General features: G+C 43.6%; 1 pseudogene; it reads right to left on the bottom strand.

The window, feature by feature from the left end:
- Positions 1-659: 659 nt before the first annotated feature.
- LOC103225922 (elongation factor 1-gamma pseudogene) lies at positions 660-15,964 on the bottom strand (annotated as a pseudogene).
- Between the last annotated feature and the right edge of the window lie 6,658 nt (positions 15,965-22,622).

Consider the following 22,622-nt stretch of genomic DNA (forward strand, 5'->3'; position numbering starts at 1 on the left):
GAGAAGGTGATCTGAAAGATTGAGAGACTTGCTCAAGATCATGGAAAGCAGTGGGTCTAAATTTGAATCCAAATCTATGTGGCTCTAAGGTTTGTGTTCTTTGAGGAAAGGATGGGGCCTGACAATGACTTTGTAAGTTTTTAGTGTAGCTAAAAGTACAATACTGTTATTTTTAATTTTTTTAGAGTGAGGGTGTTACTCAGTTGCCCAGGCTGGAGTGCAGTGGTGCAATCATAGCTCACTGCAGCCTCAAACTCTTGGGCTCAAGCGAGCCTCCTATCTCATCCTCCCGAGTGGCTATGACTATAGGCATGCATCACCATGCCCAGCTAATTTTTTATATTTTTTTGTAGAGACAGAATCTTCCTTTGCTGCCAAGGCTTGTGTTGAACTCCTGGCCTCAAGCAATCCTTCCTCCTTGGCCTTCCAAAATGCTGAGATTACAGGCGTGAGCCACCAATCCTGGCCCAATATTTTTATTTTAAATTTTAATAATGTTGGATGGCAGTCTTGTTAAGTAGGCACTTGGTATTTCTCAGTCTTCATAAATGGAAGAAACTGACCTTAAATTAAACTTTTTTGTCAATATTCAGTTTCTTTTAATGATCCCCATCTCCTTAAAGAACAGGTGCAGGCAGCAAGGCAATGGCAAGAGCTGTTTATTTGAAGATCTTGCCCTGATTGAAGGCTTAGTCCACCTGCTGGAAGGCCCTTTTCCAGGAACAGTACTCACAAGCCAGTGTCTGGGTCTCCTCACTGCCAGGATCCAGTTTCTGCCATGTGTATGACTCAAAGTCCACCTGCCAGTCTGGACTCAGGGTCAAGGCAAGCTTCTGGCCTGTGAAGACCCAGGCCCCAGAAATGGAGCTGATATTGTTGCTTCCAAAGAGGATTGCACTGGCAAAGGCATTCTTCCTCAGTTTGTTCAGTTGCTGGAACATTCCAGCGATGAGACTGCAACTCCAGAAGGTCTGGGTGAGCTTCTCAGGAAAGCAATACTGAGACCAACCATCCTTATCACAGTGCTCCTGAAAATACGGCAGCACCACATTGTGTCCTTATTGGACTACTTGTGCTTAAACTCATCCAACACAAAGGTACTCTTGGACAAGTGAGCAAAGGGGTCTTGGCTTTGGGCTCAGCAGCCAGTGCCTGTTCACATTCATCCATCTCCTCAGAAGCAGGAGCAGCCGCCTTTTTCTCGTTTCTGTTCAGCCTAGGGCTTCTGCTTCTCTTCTCGTGAACTTTTCTCCTGTGGGGTGTCCTTTTTTTAGGCCTGCTCTCTGCAAACATTTTAGCATCAAATAGGGCCATTTTCTCATATCATTTTACTTCCCCCAAGACAGCCTGGAACTGGGGCTGGTTAATGCAGGTGAGGAAGTTTTTATCATGACCACTATTTGTGATTCTGTGATGTTCTGTGTTAATATCCTGAGGGTTTGTTACGGGATTTCCCTTTCATGCATGTGGTTCCCAAACTGCCTTTTGAGGAGCCCTGGGGTGCCCTAGCTAACTCAGGGCTCTAGAGGATAGTTTGACATTTTAAGAGAAATACAAGCTGGGCGCGGTGGCTCATGTCTGTAATCCCAGCACTTTGGGAGACCGAGGCGGGTGGATCATTTGAGGCTAGGAGTTCTTTTTTTTTTTTTTTTTTTTTGAGACAGACCGCTCTGTCGCTGGGGCTGGAGTGCAGTGGCCGGATCTCAGCTCACTGCAAGCTCCGCCTCCCGGGTTCACGCCATTCTCCTGCCTCAGCCTCCCGAGTAGCTGGGACTACAGGCGCCCGCCACCTCGCCCGGCTAGTTTCTTTGTAGTTTTAGTAGAGACGGGGTTTCACCGTGTTAGCCAGGATGGTCTCGATCTTCTGACCTCGTGATCCGCCCGTCTCGGCCTCCCAAAGTGCTAGGATTACAGGCTTGAGCCACCGCGCCCGGCCGAGGCTAGGAGTTCTAGAGCAGCCTAGACAACATGGCGAAATCCCGTCTCTACAAAAACTACAAAAATCAGTTGGGCATGTTGGCGCACACCTGTAACTCTAGCTACTTGGGAGGCTAAGGCATGAGAATGGTTTGAACCCAGAAGGCGGAGGCTGTAGTGAGCTGTGATTGCGCCACTGCACTCCAGCCTGGGTGAGACAGCGAGACTCCATCTTGGAGAGAGAGAGGGACAGAGGGACAGAGGGGGAGAGGGACAGAGGGAGAGACGGAGAGAGGGGGAGAGGGGGAGAGGGAGATTCAATGTATGTCTGATACCACACAAGCTTGAGTTCAAGGTTTAAACATGCCTCTGGATGATATCTTTTTGAAGCTGAGTTTTCAGAGGCTGCTGTAATAAAAAGCAAGTACCAAGTGAAAATCACTGTGGAACAAGAAATGACTGTAGCAGTATAAAATGAGATCCCAAAGTTTGAGAAGGGAATTGCTAAACAGGCACATATATTCCTTAGTACATAATTATGAATATTTAATAATAATAACTGGCTGGGCACAGTGCCTCATGCCTGTAATCCCAGCAATTTTATTACCAGTGGAAGGTGCCCAGGTTCTTGGCTTCTTGAAAAAATTGGACAAAACACACAAAGCAAGGGAAGAATGAAGCAAGAAAAGTAGAGATTTACTGAAAACGAAAGTACACTCCATAGGGTGGGAGCAGGCCAAGCATAGGAATTCAAGAAACTGGTTACACAATTTTCTGGGATTTAAATACCCTCTAGGGGCTTCCCATTGGTTACTTGAGGTATACCCTATGTAAATGAAGTAGTGGCCTGTGATTAATCTGATTGGTTGCAGAAAGCAAGCAATCAGAGGCTGAAATGAAGTTACAAAGTTAAACCCATTTGATTGGTTGCAGAAAGTGACCAATCAGAGGCTGAAGTGAAGTTACAAAGTTAAACTCACGCAAACATCTGATTGGTTGCAGAAAGTGACCAATCAGAGGCTGAAGTGAAGTTACAAACTTACACTACTATGCAAATAAAAACTTGGCCCGAGACCAGCCTGATTGGTTGTGGACAGGGACAAATCACAGGTACTTTCAGTTTTTCATCTGCCACGCAGAAAAGTGGGATGCAAAGGGAGTAGCCTCTGGTCATTTTGTTACTTGCGTGTGGAAAGTTGGACTTTTCCTTTTGATTTACTTCTAGGAAGTCAGCATGAATCGGCCTTATGTTCCCTGCCTGCAGACACTGTAGTGTGTAGTGCCTTACTTTGGGAGGCCAAGGCGGGTGGATCACTTGAGGTCAGGAGCTGCAGACCAGCCTGGCCAACATGGCAAAACCCATCTCTACAAAAAGGTGGAGGTTGCAGCGAGCCGAGACTGCACCACTGCACTATAGCCTGGGTAACAGGGCAAGACTCTATCTCAAAAAAAAAAAAAAAAAAAAAAAAAAAAAGGCTGGGCATGGTGGCTGTAATCCCAGCACTTTGGGAGGCCGAGGCGGGTGGATCACCTGAGGTCAGGAGTTCGAGACCAGCCTGGCCAATATGGCAAATCCCAGTCTCTACTAAAAGTACAAAAATTAGCTGGGTGTGGTGGCACATGCCTGTAATCCCAGCTACTCGGGAGGCTGAGGCAGGAGAACCACTTGAGCCGGGGAGGCAGAGGTTTCAGTGAGCTTAGATGGTGCCACTGCACTCCAGTCTGGGTGACAGGGCAAGACTTCATCTCAAAAAAGAAGGAAAGAAAAGAATAAAAACTTATATACTTATTATTTCAAATGGTTAGTAAATTATTAGGATGTAAATACTGATTAAGTTGTTTGGACTTAACTACTTAATAAACAGAATTATTACTTTGGTTTTTTTGTGGCGGGGGGGAGGGCATGGAGAAGGGGCACCATGAAAAAATTACTGAGACACTAAAGGTGCCTTTGAGCTGAGAAAGTTTGGGAACCTCTCTCTGTCTTACACAGTTGGATCCTAGATTGCTCTGTTTTCACCGCTTTTTTTGGTTGGTTTGCTTCTTTGCTACGTCTCATCACTACTGTTACCAATGTGACTTCTCTATACTCATATAGTACTTACAATTGCAGGCACTTAATATACATTAAATTATTTAATCTTTATGACAACTGTGCAAAATAGCTACTATTATTATTCCCATTTTACAGATGAGGAAATTGAAGCTAAAAGGTTAAATACGGCCGGGCGCGGCGGCGTAATCCCAGCACTTTGGGAGGCCGAGACGGGAGGATCACGAGGTCAGGAGATTGAGACCATCCTAGCGAACACGGTGAAACCCCGTCTCTACTAAACATACAAAAAAATTAGCCAGGCGTGGTGGCGGGCGCCTCTAGTCCCAGCTACGCAGGAGGCTGAGGCAGGAGAATGGCGTAAACCTGGGAGGCGGCGGACCTTGCAGTGAGCGGAGATTGCGGCACTGCACTCCTGCCTGGGCGAGAGCGAGAGCCCGTCTCAAAAAAAGAAAAAAAAAAAAAGGTTAAATACTTCAAAGTCATACAGTTAGGAAGCAGCAGCACAGGATTCAAAGACTCAATTTGACTCCAGAATCTGTGCTTTTAACTAACCTATTCTGGCCTCTCAACCCCCACCCACTAATTGTTAATTTTGATCTGCTATGGACATGGAAACTAAATATCCAAGCTTGTTGGAACTTGTAAAGCAAGAGCTGAAAGTCACCACTGGGAGAAAAGTGCGTGAACTCTACAGTATGTGCGGTCTGCACAAGACTAAGCAGCATAAAATGCTCAAAAATAACTTCTTCCGGTCTCGCAGGGTGGCTCACGCCTATAATCCCAGCACTTTGGGAGGCGGAGGCGGGTAGATCACCTAAGGTCAAGAGTTCGAGACCAGCCTGGCCAACATGGTGGAACCCTGTTTCTACTAAAAATGCAAAAAATTAGCTAGGCATGCTGGCGCATGCCTGTAATCCCAGATACTCAGGAGGCTGACACAGGAGAATCGCCTCAACCCAGAAGGCAGAGGTTGCAGTGAGCCAAGATCATGCCATTGCACTCCAGCTTGGGCAACAAGAGCAAAACTCCGCCTCCAAAACAAAACAAAACATAAAAAACCTCATTCCCTCTGACTTCCCCAGCTGCTGTAGCCAGCAAAGGTGGGGGTGGGAGTGGGTGGATATTTACTGAATTACACAGGATGTCTCAGGCTCTCCATGTTTCTCCAGGTGTCCATGTTAAACTCGGGTCTTCCAACCAGCAAGTTAGTCTTCTATGGAAACAAAAAAGTTTAAAATGCTCTCTTCACTGTAGGAGAGGACAAAAGTGGGCAGAAAATGCAATACAGATACATGACAAAAACAGGATTACTTAGAGGTAGGCAGGCCCATGTTAATTCACAAGGAGAAATGTCATTTCAGGGGCAATAGGAAATAAGAAGGGGAAGTTTTGCAGACCTACTGGAGAAAGCAAACTTCCTCAGAAATAAGATTAAGACTGTACTTAAAGTGAACCTTGAACATATACAACCATGGTGACTTAGATGAATATCCTGGACAGAAAAGAATCAGCAGAATTTGGATAGTGGAGGAAGGAAAGTCCAGCTCAGATCAGAGGAACTCATATTGGTTAAGAGGTTTCCCTAACTTTCTAGGGAGGAGGAACTGAAAGTTTAAAACAGAACCTACTAAGCCACCTTTGGAAATCTTTATATAGATTTCTGTGTAAATCAATCAATGGGTAGTAAACTGTATGCTTTCATTTCAGATTTGGGTTCAACCTTTCTCAGTGAAAGATTTTTTTTTTTTTTTTTTTTTTTTTGAGGTGTAGTCTCGTTCTGTCACCCAGGCTGGAGTGCCATGGCGCGATCTCAGCTCACTGCAACCTCTGCCTCCTGGGTTCAAGCGATTCTCCTGCCTCAGCCTCCCAAGTAGCTGGGATTACAGGCGCCTGCCACCACACCCATCTAATTTTTCTATTTTTAGTAGAGATGGGGTTTCACCATGTTGTCCAGGCTGGACATAAAAAGCTCATAAAAAGCTCACAATTCTTCATAAAAAGCTCACAAAAACTTTTTGTGAAGAATCCCCCTATGTGGTGATTTCTAGATAGCAACCTGGATGGCTAGACCCCACCTGATGTGCAGTCAAAATTCTGATTCCCAGAATGGACAAAATGAGAGGAAAACCTTTTTTAGTCTGAGTGTAATATACAAACTTCCTGACAATGCTGAGGATGTTCAGAGTGCTTGCTTATGAAACTGCTTGAGAGCTGGATTCTGGATAGGTGGCATTTATAGCAACATTATGTCCCAGATTTTCAAGGACAGCCCAGATTTCAAATATCCTATCTTATTGTAATTATAAGTAGGCTTAGACTTCTGCTCTTATGTATCCTGATTTGGATAGAATGAGAAAAATATGGGCATAATGTAAGTGATCGTTTCTTGGAGTGTATGATAAGGATAAATACCAGAAGGAAGTCATGGTGGGGTCTAGAAGGATTAACAGTGGTTTACTAAGATTATTCCTTGGTAACATGGTGTGAAAAAAAAAGCTATATTTGGCGTGAAACAGGCAGAAAGAAACTCCTGCAAATTCAGGGATAGTATGTGTGCCATTTGAAGAGAATAGAAGAGCCCAGGGGAGAGAATTTTGGGGACAAAAAAAGAGGCTACTCCTAGGAAAGGTCAGCTGTGTCCCCTTTGGAGAGAAGGAAAGGACTAAAAGTCTGAGACAATTAAAAGGACAGTGGGATGGGGTTGGGGGAGTAGAAAAAAGTTACACAAAGACTCAACCGAGAGAGGGGAGAGAGAGAAAGGGAGAATATTAAAAGTAAAGCTTAGAAAGAAATTTACAAGATAGACTCAGGAGGGCACACTTAGCAAGAGGAGAGAGGAGACAGTTGGGGGAGGAGAGGAAAAGAAGAGATGCTAGGGAGAACAAGAACAGGAGAGAGAGCGAATAAAGTGGGGGGAGCTGGAGCATGTATGGGTGAGAGAGAGATGGAGAGAAGCTTGCAATTTCTCTTGAGATTGTGGATGTCTGGAGGGCCCCAGAAAAACGTTGGGAGAGATCTAAGGCTGGGATCTCTGGAACTAGACGAAAGACTGTCCAAACAAGAAAAATTTAGAGCTGCATACACCATCTGCTAGAACTGGGGATCCCTTCAGGGATCCCTTAGAAATCCTCCCTCCAAAGCTGTGAGTGATCTTATTCTCTGGGGAATTTTAGAGACACCCAGATGTTGTATAACTTTAAGGAAATTCCTCTTTAAAATATTGTTGGCTTGCAAGGTGGGGGTACTTAGCTGACTAAAAGGTATGTTTCTTGGGTTCTTGGGGACGTCAAGGGAAGTAAAGTGTGTGAACCCTTCGCTGCAAAATCTGAGACTTTATGCTACCAGGCAATACTTATGTTTCAAAGGAAAATACACATGTGGATGCTATAGCCCTTGCCCAGAGATTCTGAGAAGCTTATCATTTTTAAAGCTTAAGAATGTTTAGTTGGTTTTCTCTCCCACATAATAGTGTAAGTGGAATTTAGTACAAACCTCTTAAAAAGCAATTTGGCAGTACATATCAGGAACCTTTTAAATTTTCACACTACTTGATATAGAAATCCCACATCTGAGAATTTTCTCTGAGGAAATAACCTTATAGTGCTTTATGCATTTATGCAAAAAGCATTATTTATAATAGCAGAAAATTAGAAGTAACTTAAATGCCCAACAATAAGGGCCTGGTTAAGTAAACTCTGGCACCTTCGCTTAATGTAATATTTTGCAGATGCTAAAACTGTATTTATAAAGCATTCTTAAGGATATGGGAAAATATAGCAAAACATTAAGTAAAAATTATAGACAAAATATTATCTCAACCATGTTAAAGAGCATTCAAAAAAAGACTGGAAGGAAATATGCCAAAAGGTTATTTAAATTGGTGATCTTAAAATAATGGAGTTATGGATTATTGTTATCATTATTTTTTTCTTTATGTTTTCCTGTTTTCCAGATTTTCTGTAAAAGACCTTTAATACTTTTATAATCAGAAAAACAGTTTCATTTTAAAAGTTTAAAAACATCAGGCAAGTAAACGTTTACAAACATAAAAGTCATTTTGCTAAAAATAATTTTTTTAGGCTGGGCACGGTGGCTCATGTCTATAATCCCAGCACTTTGGGAGGCAAGACAGACGGATCGCTTGAAGCCAGGCGTTTGAGACTAGCCTGGCAAACATGGTGAAACCCTGTCTCTATTAAAAATACAAAAATTAGCCAGGCGTGGTGGTGCATACCTGTAATCCCAGCTACTCAGGAGGCTGAGGTATGGGAATCACTTGAATCTGGGAGACGGAGGTTGCAGTGAGCCAAGATGGTGCCACTGTACTCCAGCCTGGGTGACAGAGCGAGACTCCATCTCAAAAATAATAATAATTTTTAAAATTTTATATTCTTGCATTGCTATAAGTTAAAAATAATTTTACAAAATATTTAGGAGTAAAAGGCTAATGAAAAGAAAACAAAAAATTGTTAAAAGGAATAAAATGAAATTTAACCTCTGGAAAAACAGGTATTTATGAAAGCTATAGAACAACATGGGAAATGCTTATGATTTAAGGTGAAATGAAAAGAGGCAAAAATAATTATGGTTACAACCATCCAGTTTAGCACCATTAAGCAGTCATACTCAGCCCCACAACATGCAGTAGGCACCCAGTAAAAGGAATTTCCCCACACATATCGCCATCCCTACTGTATTAGTCTGTTCTTACACTGCTAATAAAGACATACCTGTGACTGAGTAATTTATAAAGGAAAGAGGTTTTCCTTAAAAAAAAAATTATATTATTTTAGATGGAGTCTTGCTCTGTCACCAGGCTGGAGTGCACTGGCGCAATCTTGGCTCACTGCCACCTACACCTCCCGGGTTCAAGCCATTCCCCTGCCTCAGCTTCCCAAGTAGCTGGGACTACAGGTGCATGCCACCACGCCTGGCTAATTTTTTACATTCTTTTTAGTAGAGATGGGGTTTCACCATGTTGGCCAGGATGGTCTCGATCTCCTGACCTCGTGATCTGCCCGCCTCAGCCTCCCAAAGTGCTGGGATTACAGGGGTGAGCCACCGTGCCCAGCCAGGAAAGAGGTTTAATTGACTCACAGTTCAGCATGGCTGGGGAGGCCTCAGGAAACTTACAGTCATGGCGAAAGGGTAAGCAAATCCTTCTTCACATGGCAGCAGCAAGGAGAAGTGACAAGCAAAAGGGGAAAAAGCTCCTTATAAAACCATCAGATCTTGTGAGAAATCACTCACTGTCACAAGAACAGCATGAAGGTAACTGCCTCCCATGATTCAAATACCTCCCAATGGGTCCCTCCCATGACACATGGGATTATGGGAACTACAATTCGAGGTGAGATTTGGGTGGGGACATAGAGCCAAACTATAACATCTGCCATGGATAGCTCTCTGTCTTAGTCTGTTTGACTGCTGCAACAAAATACCTTAGTCTGGGTATTATAAACAATAGAAATGTATTGCTCACAGTTCTGGAAGCCATAGAGTCCAAGGTCAAGGTGTCAGCGGATTCAGTGTCTGAAGAAGGTTTACTCTCTCCTTCAAAGATGGCACTTTCTTGCTGCACCTTCACATGGTGAAAGGGGCAAGACAGTTTCCTTCCACCTCCTTTTTTTTTTTTTTTTTTGAGGCAGAGTCTCGCTCTGTCGCCCAGGCTGGAGTGCAGTGACCAGATCTCAGCTCACTGCAAGCTCCGCCTTCCGGGTTCACGCCATTCTCCTGCCTCAGCCTCCCGAGTAGCTGGGACTACAGGCGCCCGCCATCACGCCCGGCTAGTTTTTTGTATTTTTTAGTGGAGACGGGGTTTCACCGTGTTAACCAGGATGGTCTCGATCTCTTGACCTCGTGATCCGCCCGTCTCGGCCTCCCAAAGTGCTGGGATTACAGGCTTGAGCCACCGCGCCCAGCCCTTCCACCTCCTTTTATAAGGACACTAATTCCATTCATGAGGATGAAACCTTCATGACTTAATCACTTCCCAAAAGACCCCATCTCTTAATACTATCTCGGCCAGGCGCGGTGGCTCAAGCCTGTAATCCCAGCACTTTGGGAGGCCGAGACGGGCGGATCACGAGGTCAGAAGATCGAGACCATGCTGGCTAACACGGTGAAACCCCGTCTCTACTAGAAAATACAAAAATCTAGCCGGGCGAGGTGGCGGGCGCCTGTAGTCCCAGCTACTCGGGAGGCTGAGGCAGGAGAATGGCGTGAACCCGGGAGGCGGAGCTTGCAGTGAGCTGAGCTGAGATCCGGCCACTGCAGTCCAGTCTGGGCGACAGAGCGAGACTCCGTCTCAAAAAAAAAAAAAAAAAAGAAAAAGAAAAAAAATACTATCTCATTGGGTATTAGGTTGCAAAATATGAATTTTGGGGGGACACCAACATTCAGCCTATAGCACTCTTTTTTATTTTTAGAGATGGAGTCTTGCTGGAGACTGCAGGCTGGAGTGCAATGCACAATCACAACTCTCACTGCAGCCTCAAACTTCTAGGTTCAAGGGATCCTCTTGCCTCAGTCTCCTGAGTAGCTGGGACTACAGGCACATGCTACCATGCCTGGTTAGCCTATAACACTAATTTTTAATTTTTGTGGGTACATAGGGTATATATTTGTGAGTCACCTGAAATATTTCGATACAGGCATGCAATGTGTAATAATCATACAGGGTAAATGGGGTATCTATTACCTCAAGTATTTATCCTTTGTGTTATAAACAATCCAATTTTACTCTTTTAGTTATTTTTAAATGTACGATTGAATTATTTTGACTATAGTCACCTTGTTGTGCTAGCAAATACTAGGTATAAGCCATTCTATGTTTTTGTATATATTAATTCTCTCTACTTCCCCGGCCCTTTTTATAGCACTCTTCAACTTTTCCACCTTTGTATCTTTGCTCTTTGCCTCCTCCTTTTTTTTTTCCCCACTTGAGACAGGGTCTCACTTTGTGGTCCAGACTGAAGTGTAGTGGTGCAATACTAGCTCACTGTAATAAACTCCTAGGCTCAAGTGATCCTCCCACCTCAGCCTCTGGAGTAGCTTAAACTAGGGGTATGCCACTACACCCGGCTAATTTTTTAAATTTTTATTTAGAGACTGGGTCTCGCTATGCTGCCCAAGCTGTTCTCAAACTCCTAGGCTCAAGCAATCCTCCTGCCTTGGCTTCCCAAAGTGTTGGGATTACAGGCAAAAGCCACTGTGCCTGGCCCGCTTGCTCATTTTGACACATATTTCTGACTTGGTTTTTATTTAAATTTTGTCTTGCTCCTGCCAAAATAAGCTTAGTGACTACTTTTGGTTATGTCTCTCCAGATCTGACCTAGACCATGCTACTCTCCTATCAGCACAGGCCAGCTGCCTCATCTTGAAGAGCTGTTAAAAAGAAAAAAGAGAATGGTAGGAAATCCAGTATACCAAACAGTACTATGGTGGGATTGTGGGTAATTTATGTCATTTTTCTATGGGTTCAAAATTTTGCAATGTGGTTATTTTATTTATTTATTTTGAGATGATTCTCGCTCTGTTGCCCAGGCTGGAGTGCAGTGGTGCAATCTTCGCTCACTGTAAGCTCTGCCTTCCGGGTTCACACTATTCTCCTGCTTCAGCCTCCCGAGTAGCCAGGACCACAGGCGCCCGCCACCACACCGGGCTAATTTTTCGAATTTTTAGTAGAGACAGGGTTTCACCATGTTAGCCAGGATGGTCTCGATCTCCTGACCTCGTGATCTGCCCACCTCGACCTCCCAAAGTGCTGGGATTACAGGTGTGAGCCACCGTGCCCGGGCAGTTATGTTATTTTAAATAAAAATATTTGAAGTTTACTGAAGTCACTCATCAAGTGCTTTCATAGGTTACTATTGAATTCTCTTCCCTTTCATGATTTCCAAGGATTAATATAAAACTGATATTCCTCTAGCCAACAAGATATGGGGTTTGAGATCCTATCTGGGTCAGAGAATCTGTTCTCCATCTTCCTCCCTTCAAAGCCAACTCTGCACTGCCTCCAGTTTACTTGCCAAAACAGAGATACAAGCACATATTTCCCCTACCTCAAAACTTTGGATGCTCCCCCGAATGTTTGCAGGATCAAGTCCAAAGTCCAAGTGACTTAATATGGCTCCCAAGACCTTTTTTTTTTTTTTTTTTGCGACTGAGTCTTGCTCTGTCACCGAGGCTGCAGTGCAATGGCGTGATCTCAGCTCACCGTACCTCCGCCTCCTGGGTTCAAGTAATTCTCCTGCCTCAGCCTCCTGAGTAGCTGGGATTACAGGCACCCACCACGACACTCAGCTAATTTTTGTATTTTTAGTAGAGACAGGGTTTCACCATGTTGGCCAGGCTGGTCTCGAACTCCTGACCTCAGGTGATCTGCCCACCTCAGCCTTCCAAAGTGCTGGGATTACAGGTGTGAGCCACTGCATAGGCCCTTTTACAATCTATTGTCATTCCATCTCTCCAACTTCATCTCCCAGTTTTCTGCAAACCATTTTTTTCTTCCTCTCTATATGTGATATCAGATTACTTGCCATTCCTTAAACATTTATTATATGTTTAACATGTATTAACTATTAACATTTTTCACTTTTTTTTTTAGACGAAGTCTCGCTCTGTTGCCCAGGCTGGAGTGCAGTGGCGTGATCTTGGCTCACTGCAACCTCTGGTTCCTGGGTTAAAGCGATTCTCCTGCCTCAGCCTCTCAAGTAGCTTAGACTATAGGCCTGCACCACTACACCTGGCTAATTTTTGTATTTTTAGTAGAGACGGAGTTTCACCGTATTGGCCAGGCTGGTGTTAAACCCCGGACCTCAAGTGATCCACCTGCCTCAGCCCCTCAAGTAGCTTAGACTACAGGCCCTAGCCACTACGCCTGGCTAATTTTTGTATTTTTAGTAGAGACGGAGTTTCACCTTGTTGGCCAGGCTGGTGTCAAACTCCTGACTTCAAGTAATCCACCTGCCTCAGCCTCTCAAAGTGCTGGGATTACAGGCGTGAGCCACCATGTCTGGCCCATTTTTCACTTTTTTATTGACATAAAACATTTGTACAGTGAGGAGTATAAAATTTAAGTGTATAACTCAATGGATGTTCACTTAAGTATACACATGTGTGACCATGACTCAGTAAGATCTAGTTAATTTCCAACTCTCTAGAAGGTTCCCATAGCTTTTCCTGTCCATATCTATACCTCCACAGAGATAACTACTATTCTGACTTCTATCAACAAAGATTAATTTTTCCTGTTCTTGAATTTCAAAAAATGGAAACACATCATATGTATTCATCAAAACACAGTACCTTCTTAAGGTTCCCCTGCCTGAGAGTAGGAGTGTTAAGCATTTGTCATGTGTCAATGCTCTCCTATTGTGGACGTTACTAATTCACTATTTTTTCTTGTTGTGCCTAGGTTGGGCTTTAGGCTCTTTTTCTAAACTGCACACCAGCAGCCACTACTGGCTGCTCAGAATTGAAACAACTAGTTGGTACTAGTGAAATCCCTGGAGAATGACCTCTTCTACATGAAAACCTTCATCTCCACTACCCGCAACACATTTAATAAATTATTTGTCTTAACTGATTCTATCACTAATCTCTCTCTAATCTGCCCCTTTTTCCACTCCTACTGCTTCTTTTTTTGGTTTGTTTGAGTGCAGTGGCGTGACCTCGGCTCACTGCAACTTCTGCCTCCTGAGTTCAAGTGATTCTTGTGCCACAGCCTCCCGAGTAGCTGGGATTACAGGTGCACACCACCATGACTGGCTAATTTTGTATTTTTAGTGGAGATGGGGTTTCACCATGTTGGCCAGGCTGGTCTCCAACTCCTGAGCTCAAGTGATCCACCCACCTCGGCCTCCCAAAGTGCTGGGATTACAGGTGTGAGCCACCATGCTGGCCTACTGCTTCTATTTATATAATCTCTCACCTGATTTTCTGCAATAATCCCTTACTGTTTCTCTCGCATTCAGTTTGGCTCTTTTATTCTTTTCCACACACTGCTGTTTCCTCTCCAGAAGAAAACAGCATATTTTAAATATTCAAATATAACTACATCATTATCCTTGAAGGACTACTTTTCCAGTTAAGCATAAGTGTATTACTGGCCTCATGATCTTGCCCTGCTCATCTCCTCAGTACCATTTCCTATACCTTGCCCCCCACCCCCAGATGCTAACTATCCGCAGGTTCCTGAATTGTGCCTTGCCCCTTTTCTCTTCTGTGTCTTGAATGCTGTTTCCTCTATCTGACTAAGTCCACTCACCCTTCAAGACTCAAATGTCTTTTACTATCTTTTTTTTGGAGACAGGGTCTCACTCTGTCACCCAGGCTGGAGTGCAGTGGTACCATCTTGGCTCACTGCAACCTCTCCATCCTGAGCTTAGACGATCCTCCCATCTCAGCCTCCTGAGTAGCTGGGACCACAGGCACATGCCACTATGTGCCTGGCTAATTTTTTGTATTTTTAGTAGAGATGGGGTTTCGCCATGTTGCCCAGGCTGGTCTCGAACTCCTGGACTCCAGTGATCTGCCCTGGCCTTGGCCTTCCAAAGTGCTAGGATTACAGGTATGAGCCATCGCACCAGGCCCCAAATTTTTGTTGATCATTCTTTCCCTACTAAAGTTATTCTCTCCCCCGCAAAATCAATGATCTCTTATTTGTGTACTCATAATACTTTAAACATATCCTTATTGTGGCAATTATATTATTATCTGTTTACACTTCTGAGAGATCCTTGAAGGGATAGAACTTTATAGCTCCAGAACTCATCAGACTGCATAACAGTTTCCTCTCATTTAAAAAATTGTGATAAGGGCCAGGTGCAGTGGCTAATGCCTGTAATCCCAGCACTTTGGGAGGCTGAGGCCAGAGGATTGCTTGAGCCCAGAAGTTCAAGACCAACCTGGACAACGTAGTGAGACCTTGTCTTCTATCCAAAAAATTAAAAAATTGAGGTGAGAGGATGGCTGGAGGCTGGGAGATGGAGGCTACAATGAGCTGTGGTTGTGCCTCTGTCTGGATGACAGACCAATACCCTGCCTCAAAAAAAGTGGTAGAAATACACATAATATACAATTTACTATGTTGGCCGGGTGCAGTGGCTCACGCCTGTAATTCCAGCACTTTGAGAGGCCATGGTAGGCAGATCACCTGAGCTCAGGAGTTCAAGACCAGCCTGGCCAACATGGTAAAACCCCATCTCTGCTAAAAATACAAAACTAGCCGGATGTGGTGGCACATGCCTGTAATCCCAGCTACTCAGGCAGGAGAATCGCTTGAACCCAGGATGCGGAGGTTGCAGTGAGCCGAGATCGCGCCATTGCACTCCAGCCTAGGCAACAAGAGTGTAACTCTGTCTCAAAAAAAAAAAAAAATTACTACGTTGATCATTTTAAAGTGTACAGTTCAGTGATGTCAACTATATCCATATTGTGGTGCAACCATCACCATCATCTATCTCCAGGATTTTTTTTAATGATTTTTTTTAGAGGCAGGGTCTTGCTCTGTCATACAGGCTGGAGTTCAGTGGCACAATCAGAGCTTACTGCAGCCTCAACTCCTGGGCTCAAGGGATTCATGTGCCTCAGCCTCCCGAGTAACTGAGACTACAGGTGCATGCCAGCGTGACTGGCTTATTTTTAAAAAATTTTTTGTAGAGATAGGGTCTTACTATGTTGCCCAGGCTGGTCTTGAACTCCTGGCTTCAAGAGACCCACCTGTGTCAGCCTCCCAAAGTGCTGGGATTATAGGCATGAACCACTGCACCCAGCCCACTTTCTTCATCTGATAAAACTGAAACTCTATGCCAATTAAATGATAACTCCTTAGTCTCCCCTCCCCACAGCCTCTGGCAACTACTATCCTACTTTGTGTCTATGATTTTGACTGCTCTAATCACCTAATAAAAGTGGAATCATACAGTATATATATTTTTGTGATTGGCTTATTTCACTTACCATAACATCCCCAACGTTCATCCACATTGTGGCATATTGCAGAATTTCCTTCCTTTTTAAGGCTGAATATGTGGATATACCACATTTTGTTTATCCATTCATACACCAATGGACACTTGGGATTATTTCCACATTTTAGCTATTGTGAGTAATTCTCCTATGAACACAGATGTACACATATCTCTTTGAGACCATGCTTTCAATTATTTTGGGTATATACCCAGAAGTGAAATTGCTGGATTGCATGGTAAGTCTTTTTTTTTTTTTTTTTTTTAAGACAGAGTCTCACTCTTTCACCCAGGCTGGAGTGCAGTGGTGCAATCTGGGCTCACTGCAACCTCCACCTCCCAGGTTCAAGTGATTCTCATGCGCCAGCCTCCCAAGTAGCTAGGACTACAGTCACATGCCACCACACCTGGCTAATTTTTGTATTATTAGTAGAGACAGGGTTTTACCATGTTCGCCAGGCTGGTCTCAAACTCTTGAGCTTGAGCGATCTGCCTGCCTGCCTTGTCCTCCCAAAATGCTGGGATTACAGGTGTGAGCCACCACACCCAGCTGGTAATTCTATTTTTAACGTTTGGAGGAACCACTATACTGTTTTCCACAGTGACTGTATCATTTTACATTTCCACCATGAGTGTACAAAGGTTCCAATTTCTCCACATTCATACCAACTCTTGTTATTTTCTGTGTTTTGGTAGAGACGGGGGTCTCCCTGTCTTGCCCAGGCTGGTCTTCAACTTTTTCTTTTAATAGCCATCCTAATGGGTGTGAAGTGGGATCTCACTGCAGTTTTGACTTACATTTCCTTTATGATTAGTGATGATATCTTATATCTTCTTTGGAGAAATATCTGTTCAAGTTATTTACACATTTTTCAATTGAGTTTTTTGGGTTGTTGAGTTACAAATATTTTCTCCCATCCTGCAGGCTGCCTTTTTACTCTGTTGATCATATCTTTGTTTTTTCTTTTCTTCTTTCCTTTCTCTCCCTTCCTCACTTCTTTTCTAGATAAGTCTTGCTGTGTTGCCCAGTCTGATTCCTAGACTCAAGTCATACTCTCACCTCAGCCTCTTGAGTAGCGGTGACTACAGGTTCATGCCAGTGCCCCCAGTTCTGATAGTGTCTTTTGACAAACAAATGTTTTACATTTTCATACAGTCCAATTTGTTTTTCTTTTGTTGCCTGTGCCTTTGGTGTCATATCCATGAAATCATTGCCAAATCCAATGTTGTGAAGCTCTTGCCCTATGTTTTATTCTAGGAGTTTTATAGTTTTAGGTCTTATGATCCATTTCAGTTAATTTCTGTGTATCGTGTAAGGTCAGGGCCTAAGCTCATTCTTTTGCATTTGGGTATTCCATTCTCCCAGCACCATTTACTGAAAAGACTGTCTCTTATCCATTGAATGGTCTTGGCATCCTTGTTGAAAATCATTTGACCATATATGTGGGGATTTATTTCCAGAGAGAGGGCATTACATTTTGTAGGGCACAAAGGTGCATCAGAGTGCAGACTGTTCTAATACATTAGAATTGGTCAGAGGGAGATTGTTTAGAATCGAGTTGGATCTCATTTTTGTTTCAGAGAAAAAGGAGAGAGATTTGACTTCGAGGGAGGTAAATTAGCTGCCTTAAAGAAAGTTCATGTCAGAATTATAGATTTTTAGAGCCAGGTGTGGTGGCTTATACCTGTAATCCCAGCACGGTGGGAGGCTGTGGTTGAAGGATCACTTGAGCCCAGGGGTTTGAGACCAGTCTGGGCAACATGGTGAGACCGCCCCACCTCTACAAAAAATAAAAAAATTAGCCAGGCATGGTGGTGTGTGCCTGTAGCCCCAGCCACTCAGGAGGCTGAGGTGGGAGGATGGCTTAAGCCCACGAGGTGAAGGGTGTAATAAACTGTGATCATCCCACTGCACTCCAGCTTGGGTGACAGAGTGAGACCCTGTCTCTAAAAAAATAAAAAAGAATTGGCCAGGTGAAGTGGTTCACACCTGTAATCCCAGCACTTTGGGAGGCTGAGGAGGGCAGATCACCTAAGGTCAAGAGTTTGAGACCAGCCTGGCCAACATAGTGAAACCCTGTCTCTACTAAAAATACAAAAATTACCTGGGCATGGTGGTGTGCACTTGTAGTCCCAGCTACTCAGGAGACTGAGGCAGGAGAACCGCTTGAACCTGGGAGGCAGAGGTTGCAGTGAGCCAAGATTGTGCCACTGTACTCCAGCCTGGGCGACAGAGCAAGATTCCATCTCAAAAGAATAAAATAAAATAAAATAAAGAATTATGAACTTTTAGACTCCTTTCCCGCCCTAGTTCATCTGGCTCACACCCTTTTCTTTCTTTCTACATTTAAGAGTCAGGGTCTCACTCTGTTACCCGCCCTGGAGTGCAGAGGCACATTCATAAGTCACTGAAGCCTTGGCCCCCTGGGCTCAAGTGATTCTCCCAACTCAGTCTCTCAAGTAGCTAGGACTACAGACATGCACCACCATTTCTGGTTCAATTTTTAATTAATTAATTTTTTGACATAGAGTCTCCTCCTGTCATCCAGGCTGCAGGGCAGTAGCTTGATCTCGGCCCATTGCAACCTCTGCCTCCCGGGTTCCAGTGATTCTCCTGCCTCAGCCTCCCGAGTAGCCAGGACTATAGCATTGTGCTATGCCCAGCTAACATCTGTATTTTTTTAGTCGAGATGGAATTTTACCATGTTTGCCAGGCTGGTCTCAAACTCCTGATTGCCAAGTGATCCAACTGCTTTGGCCTCTCAAAGTGCTGTGATTACAGGTGTGAGCCACGGTGCTCACAAATTTTATTTTTTTTTAAGATGGGTCTCACCATGTTCCCCAGGCTGGTCTCAAGCTCCTGGCCTTGATCCTCTTGCCTCAGCCTCCCAAATTGCTGGGATTACAGGTGTGAGCCATCATGCCTAGCTCCCTCATTTTTATGTATAAAGAAGGCTGATGTTACTCCTGAGGCCAGGATTACCAACAAATATGTATCACAGAAGGAAAAGTTCAGCTCTGCTGAGGAAGTACTTCTATTTCCTAGAATAGGCAGATTTGGTAAGGAATGAGCTCTCTATAGCTACGAATGTACAAACAGAAGTCAGATGAACACCTGCTCTATAAGGCAAGTCTGAACATCTCTCTTCTTGTTTACAGATGTTCCGTGATTGCCCATTAACTTCAGAATAAAACCTTGCTTTTTAAAAAATGATGTGGTCTAGTCTAACTTTATAGCATCATCTTCTGCCATGTATATATGTTCTTGATATTTCTAACTTTATGAACGCTAATATCCTTTTAAATTCTAAAATCTTACTTACAAAAATGCCACCTTAAGAAAAACTGACTGTTTCTAATGTTTCAATGAAGTAAGCTACAGGGTGTGGCTGTAGTTTAAAATTCCACACATAGAATCCTCAGGACAGATGAAATGGAATCAACAGGTAGCAAGTACACACATGTGCTAGTGTGAGTCTAAGGGCACATGAAATCCAAATGGGGCAGATGAGAAGAAACTAAATTTTAAGAAGAAAGGGAATTCATTTTTTGTGAAACATTTACTATGAAATAGGCATTTTTACACATTTTTATCTTACTGACTTTTAAGAATGCAAACAGACAAAGAGAAGTAAATCTTTTACACTATCTTGAGGTGAGCACATACCTTAAGAGCTTTGGTATTGTCATGATCTTTGCAAGAATCACAAAAATTTTAAACACTGACCATATCTTATGCTTTACAGACAACTTAAGAGTGTCAACAAGCAATTTCTGAGTGCTTTCTCTATGTGTCAGGATTACGCTGGGTGCTGAAAATACAAAGGTAAAGGAGACTTTTGGTTACGACCACATCATGGGGGTGATGCACTGTTTTTCACTAGAGATCATTATGACCCAGGGTCTATAGTCTCTCTCCTTGGAGAAATCGAGTACACAGGAAAAAAAAAAAAAAAATGGGGCTCAGAGAAACAGCTTAGGAGGTCTGATTGTATTTCTCTCTTGTTTACAAGTGATCAGTGATTCCCCAATAACTACAATATAAAGCCTGCTTTTTTTCTTTTTTTTGAGACGGAGTCTAGCTCTGTCGCCCAGGCTGGAGTGCAGTGGCGCAATCTCGGCTCACTGCAAGCTCCGCCTCCCAGGTTCACGCCATTCTCCTGCCTCAGCCTCCCAAGTAGCTGGGACTACAGGCGCCTGCCACCGCGCCCGGCTAATTTTTTCTATTTTTTGTAGAGACGGGGTTTCACCATGGTCTCGATCTCCTGACCTTGTGATTCGCCTGCCTTGGCCTCCCAAAGTGCTGGGATTACAGGTGTGAGCCACCGCGCCCGGCCAAAGCCTGCTTTTTTTCTAATGGCATACAGGGCCCTTTATGATCAAACAGCAGAACTTGGTTTGAACAGACTTAGGCACCTTTCTTTTTTTTTGAAATGGAGTCCTGCTCTGTCACCCAGACTGGAGTGCAGATGCATGATCTCAGCTCACTGCAACCTCTGCCTCCTGGGTTCAAGCGATTCTCCTGCCTCAACCTTCTGAGTGAGTAGCTGGGATTACAGGCACCCACCACCATGCCTGGCTAATTTTCGTATTTTTAGTAGAGACGGGGTTTCGCCATGTTGGCCAGGCTGGTCTTGAACTCCTGACCTCAAGTGATCTGCCCGCCTCGGCCTCCCAAAGTGCTGGAAATAGGCACCTTTCTTCTTATAATTTTACTTACCAAGTCACCTTTTCATTCAATATGATTAGTTTTTTACTAAGTTTTCTTATTCACCTAGGAAGACAACAATATGAATATTGATCCACTGAGTAATTATATTCCTCATGAGATATAATGAAATAAGATTTTTGCTGCAAGTTATTTTCACCCGGGTTTGGATGAAACTAAGTTTTCAGAACTTCCAGACTGGAGGCTTAACCACAATCATGAGATTTCCCTTGAAAGTATAAGTCCTCAGAGTATTTTTACATAGAGATCAGACATTTACCAATTTATATCTCAGAAACCTGTGGTTCAATGGAAAGAATACAGGGCTGGTATTCTAGTCCAGCCTGTGACTTACTGTATGACCCTGGGCATGAATTACACCTTATACTCCATAAATTTCCTTATTCTTTGTGTCAGAACCATACTTGTTCTAGCTGTGATGATAAACAAAATTATAGTTGCCCAAATTTTCAACTTGTCAATTATGTAGCTATCGTAAGGAATACCTTGTAAGTATCTGTGCTCAAGTGTACAATCTATTGGGGTCACAGAATTCAGAGAATGGAGAGATCACATTCAGTGGAGTGCAGAGGAGGGGTGTTAATCAGGCAGATTTAATAAAGAAGGTAGAGGCTGAGCTGGGTCTTGGGGAATAAGCAAGATAGTAGAAGAGAGTTATCTGGAGGAGATAAGGGCAGAGAGGCACTGAAATTTTCAGTCCGGCCCCAGCTTTCTTTTGCAGACTCATTATCTTCTGCACACTCCAGACTCAATGCTGTCCTCTGAATCCACATGTGTCTGGCACACAGCAAGCAAATCTTCAAGGTCCAGCTTCTAGTTCTTCCACTGAAGTCTCAGCGAAGTGGAATTTATCACACTCTCCTCTGGATTTGCCCAGCCCTTTGTTAATAAGACCTGTTGCTTTTATTGTAGCTCACCCGCTTGCTCAACGGTGAACTTTTTGGAGACAGGAATCAATGATTTGTCTGTTTCCCTAGGCACCTAACTACGCTTTGCTCTGAAGTAATCAGGAAATATTTACTCAATTGAACTTGTTCTAAGGACACTGATATCACTGAATTGAAGGGCATGTCGGTATCTTCTTAGTGTCTCTGTAGACTTTAGGCTTTCAGCCTGGTGAAGTAGGGATTTTTTCTTTGTTTCTAGGCTAGTCAAGCGAAGCAGGGATACAGATTAAGAATTTGCAGATGAGGAAACTCAGAGGGTATATTTGCTCAAAGGCATCATGTTGATAAACGCCAAAACCAGTAGGGCTCTGTTGACTTGAAATCCAGTCCTTTATCCATTATACCCGGGTCTTGTAGCATCAGCCAGATCGGGGCAAAATGCACTAACTCTGAATCCTAGTTTTTTCATCCGTAAATGGGAGCAACAGTACGTATCTCACAGGGCTGTCGTGAAGTGGAGCGTCCCTCTGTAACCTCTAACCAGTTCCAGCCTGAGTCACATTATAAGAAAATTTATAAGGCACTATCTTGTAAATACTTAAGATTTAACATCTTCCCTTCACCCCTGCGTCCACTCTTGTCATACCTTTTTCCTGCCTAGCATGTGTCAAACTCAAAGGACTGGGCACCGAGCACAGAGGTTGTGTGCTTTGTCCAGCTTTGAGGTCAGAGGTTGGCTAAATAATCTCTGAGGCTGGGGTCTTAAAAAAAAAAAAAAAAAAAAAAAAAAACTAACAAAGCCTTAAGTTCGTTCTGCCCGTGACTTTAAATAATTATGTAGAGGAATGTAATACGTTAAAAGCAATGGGAGGAGGGGACCCATTGATGGTAGTTGGTTTTATGCCCGCCTGCAGCTAAAGAAATGATTTCTAAAACCTCTTTTGAGGGTGGGAGAGGGACTGCTCCCGAGATTTCTCTTTTGAGAAATTCCTGAACTGACTGCCTTTTAAAAGGAAAAAAGGTCCAGCTGTGGTGGGCTGGAGGCCGTGGTGAGTGGGTGG

This window comes from Chlorocebus sabaeus, chromosome 20 (genome assembly GCF_047675955.1).
Source record: "Chlorocebus sabaeus isolate Y175 chromosome 20, mChlSab1.0.hap1, whole genome shotgun sequence".
Taxonomy (NCBI): Eukaryota; Metazoa; Chordata; class Mammalia; order Primates; family Cercopithecidae; genus Chlorocebus; species Chlorocebus sabaeus.